We start from the raw sequence: 4,869 nt of genomic DNA, 5'->3' as shown, positions 1-4,869 counted from the left end.
GAACCCATCAATTTGCCCTGTCGGCAAGCTCTCGAACCATACCCGCGCAGTGCCCGTGAGGCAGCGAGCAAACATATGACACCATGTTGGCATCGTCCAGCTCTCTAGGTTTCCCGTGTTATAGAAACCCTGCAAAAAGTCATCTGGATCTGTTGTGCCATCATATTTGCCCAGACCACTTGGCATCTTGGTCTTGTGCTGGATGGGAGCCTGCGCGATGCGCGCAGTAAACTTTGAGTGTTTTACCAGGATGGCTGGTCTGTAGGGTGTGGTTACGTCAACTTGCCCTCTGACCGGTGGGCTGTATGGCATGTGCAGATCCAGATCTGCTCTGGCCCCAGGCGCCATGTTCACAGGCGCGCGGAGCTGCGAGCCTCCTGCATGAGTATCCCTTGTCTTCCTCATGCTATGCACTTCTTCATCACTGAACTCAGTGTGTGCAGTGTGAACAGAATGCCCTTCTTCCGGCGCGCGCGGCCTTTTTGTAGGCTGCTTATCAATCGCTTGCCTTTGTGTTTGGTCGGCTAGCTTCTTCTGTTTGATCATTTCAGTGTACTTTTCCATCAGACGCCGCTGCTCATTTATGAGCCATTCATTCGGATCGTTTGCTTCATCTTCTGGACCCATTGGTCCTTTCAGCTTCGCGCCGACCATATTTTGTAACGTGTGATCGTCTGGAGGAGTTTCAGTCTGGCCGTGAGGGGTTGTGACGAAGGGACGGTTGCTGGTGGTACGCATAGAATCACGCGGAACCCTCAGAACCTGCTGTCCGTCGTTAACACCCTCACGCTCAATATCCTCCAGAGCTTGATCCTCGTTACGAACTCCAGAAACCATGGTGATTGATTTTTTTTTCGTAGATCTGGATGAGATCTGATTGCCGTTTGTAACAGTGGATGGCGCCAATGAAGAAACGTGGATCTACTCACTGGTAGCAGATCTACTTTCCTCGGGTATGATTAAACTGTTTCACCGATGGTTCCTTTGAATCTGTGTTCTTCCACCTACAAAATGAACAGCGCCGTTACTTACCCCTCAGAAAGGGACAGAGGGGTCCTCTTTGGGGTAACCCTCCGGCGTGAGAATCAGTATCTTTGTGGAGAAGATAATAAAGTGTGAGTCAGTGAAATCTCAAGAGTATTGCTGAATCGCTGAATACTCTTGCTTATGTGACTGTGTGTTTTCTGTAACTGACTGTGAGTGAATACAATTCAATATGATTGAATGTGATATCACTGCTTGTAACTGTCAATGATTGAGTGTGAATGAATGTGTCATCAAAGTGGAGTTGATGCTGTATTTATAGTGCTAGGGTTTCCACTGGCTGGGCTCAGCCTCGTTGGCCTCCTCCAATCGCACTGCGCCACGTGTCCTCTGGGACACCTGGCGCTTTCTCGTTGGTTGAAATCATGTGGTAGCACATGTGTCATGCTGAGTTGTCGACCTTTCATTTGGCAGCTGTCAACATCAGCATATTCTTACTCCTTAAAAAGATGCCTTCTAGAAGAGTGTCTGACGTGCACAATCAAGGTTGCCCTGATCCTGATTTGGATAAGGACGAGGTTGATTATGTGCACGTGTGATATGCGCCCATCCTGAGGATGCGCGAAGTCTTCTTTTTATTCTCACGCGCAGATATTTCATGCGCAGGTGTGATATGCACGAGCGTGTGATATGCGCCGCTCGCTGGTGCGCCACGCGCATATGTGACGCGCGAGCATATGTGATGTGCAAGAGCATGCGATATGCGCCGCGCGCATATGTGATGCGCGAGCATATGATGCCTGAGCATGTTTTGTATGCGCGATGCGCCTGGGTTTTGGCTTTGTGCCTTCATAATGTCTTTATCTTGTGGGTTGACCCGCCTTGCTTGGTGTTGAGGCGGGTACATACCTCTTCAGATACCATTCAGGATCATTTTTTCGCCCTTTACAAACTTCATCACCGGATAAGATGAATGGTAGATGGTAGTGATAGCAAATTTTTTGGCCTTGAATCATATAAAAAATAATGGTCGCCAAAGGAGACGAGCAAAAGGGGAAAATGAACTAAAAGCAAAATTCTGTCGCTAGCTAGTCGCCAAATTAAGGGGACGAGGATATTAAACTTAAACCAATATAAGTGACCTAATTAAAATAAAAATAAATTAATAATTATTAATCTGATTAAAACAAAACTAAAACTTGATTATAACAAATCAAGTTTTAGTTTGATGAGTATCAAGATGAATCTATCGGGAAGGTAAAATTCAAAACTTTATAGTTCTTGATGAGTATGAGTAATTCCAATTAAAAGAAGGTAAAATTCAAAACTTTATAGTTCTTGATGAGTATCAAGATATGACATTAATTGGCTTATACTCATACTAACACTAAAGTACTGTTACTAATAATGTTATGTTCCCGATAGATTCATTATGTGATGTATTGATAGGCGCAAGAGACAAGGTTATAACAAATCAATAATCGACAAAGCAACCATGGTAGATGATTTCATGGTCTTAAATCTTTACGGGTATATAGGTCTTCACGACTTCACCCCCTTTGTCATATATAGTTAAACACTACTATCTTACTATATGTATCTATGATCTATCTACAAAAAAAGGTGATAACAGATGACTAATAAAGAGCTAGCTTGCTACATAATTAGGATTTAGGCGTGGTGGTTATTCTACCTAAATTTTTAGTTGGAGAAATTTTTTTCCATCGTCTCCACCTCAAGTTTGGCTGCTTCTCACCAAATTTATTTCTGTCTATAAATCTTACAATACTAATAAACAAAAATAATGATGCCTAGGTGTCCTAACCACATTCATTCTTAAACTAAAATTCCATACTAATCTTTTAATCTATCTTCTCCTTAATCCATGCTATCCATGGGTTATTGGTGAAAATGGTTTGACTCATGAGTTACATCTCAAGATATAATGCATACATTAATGACTATTTACAATAATATAAAACCTAAAACATAATTTTGATCAATGTATACATTACTTTTTATTAAAGATATCAACACGTGTTTTAACAATAAGGACTCATGAATTCAGTTTGAATTATGCGAGACTTCTCACTTCATATATATAAATTTTTAATAATGTTATTTAATTTAAATTTTCAATTAATGTGATTTTAATTTTGTATCTTTTATTTAAAATTATAAATGTAGTCATTCTAAAAAAACTTTTAAGCATTGAAACAATGATCAGTTATATCTAAAGAAATTTGGAGTCCTGTAATTTAGATTTTTTCTAAAAAGTTATAAAACTGAATTCTTTGTTTTTAGGAAACTGTAATATTTCGTTTTTTATTTCATAAGCATTTATTACATAATCAATTTCAACAAAACAAATCTTATGTTACTCTACTAATAAAACAAAGTGTTGATGCTTAAATGTCAAGCCTACACTCACTCATAGTCTAATTTTTCATCATAATTCATAATATATCATCTTATTCATCATAACTCTTCATTAGTCAAAACCATTTTATCAGTTAGGTTTTAGCATAGTTATATGGATTTTATTAACTATTTGAAGGTGTATAATGCAACGTTTATAATCACCATTCAAGAAGAATTGATGCTAAATATAATCAATTATTGAGTTAGTTGTGGTTTTTCCAAATTGCATAAAGTATATAGTTAGGTGTGCATATATGTAATCTGATGACATTATACTGTAAATTATTGTCTATATGCACATTGATTATCATCTTTTAAACATTGTTACACGAAAAATTACATTAAGTTCATATTATCCACCATGTGTAGTACACATAGTGAAACATGAAGAAGATACATTTTGTAAGTCGTGAGACGTGAAAAATTTATAATTCATAAATCGTTAACTTTGTCTAATACATTAATTTACATGGTAAATGAGACCTTTAAATGATGTTTACAAATTTGAAAATACTTCTTTGTATACAAAATTTGTATCACATGTCGCGCTTAATGTGAAGACACCTTTTGAACATGCAATCCTATTACCAAATTGTGTTTGTCACATTTCAGACTACAATTGTATTACATGTTTTGTTCTGATTTGACATGAGGCAATCATCGAATACGTATGGATCATTTAAAAAAATGATGACTTTGGTTCATTTCAAAACAACTTCAATAAAAACTAATATGGTATGTCACATGCAATTTCAATCATGAAAACTATTTTAAGAATCACAATTAAAATATCATACCTGATTTTTTTATTTATTTTTTTTAAAATAACAGAACTTATTTAATTTTATCATTTGACAAATCCCGTGTAATACACGGGTGCAAAAGCTAGTATCATTAATATATATAGTTCATTTGATTCCAATAGACCTAAAATCATTTTAAACTTTCATGAACCTATAATCAAACATAATGGGATTCCGATGTTACTGGCCATTTTTTTGTGTTGTATTCATATCGATATCACATTTCATTTACACCCAAAATGCACCAGAAGATTATGTGAATGCTCACAATGCCATTTGAAAAGAGGTTGGTGTGGGGCCTTTGACATGGAATACTACTGTCGCGCAATTTGCAGAAAGCGTGGCCGATCATAGGAAGGCCGATTGCCCTGTTGTCTCCCCAGAGAGCGAAGAATATGGCGAGAATATTGCAATAGGGTATGAGGTCTCGGGTTTGGAGGCAGTAAGCCTGTGGTTTGAAGAGAAGGCTTATTACAATTATAGTTCAAACTCATGCCTACCTTCAAAGATATGTGAGTATTATACTCAAGTGGTTTGGAAAGCGTCGATCCACATTAGGTGTGCGAGGGTTAAGTGCATGCAATTTTCTGTGGATGATGCATATTATGTGGTTTGCAATTATCATCCTCCAGGAAACCATATCGGTGAAAAACCTTATTAG

General features: G+C 37.6%; 1 pseudogene; it reads left to right on the top strand.

Moving 5' to 3' along the window:
* The first annotated feature begins 4,362 nt into the window (after positions 1–4,362).
* LOC143604213 (pathogenesis-related protein PR-1 type pseudogene) lies at positions 4,363–4,869 on the top strand (annotated as a pseudogene).

This window comes from Bidens hawaiensis, unplaced genomic scaffold (assembly GCF_021521415.1).
Source record: "Bidens hawaiensis isolate Kalapana, Puna unplaced genomic scaffold, B.hawaiensis_p1.1 tig00064289_1, whole genome shotgun sequence".
NCBI lineage: Eukaryota > Viridiplantae > Streptophyta > Magnoliopsida > Asterales > Asteraceae > Bidens > Bidens hawaiensis.
This window is presented reverse-complemented; position numbering and strand designations above follow the sequence as displayed.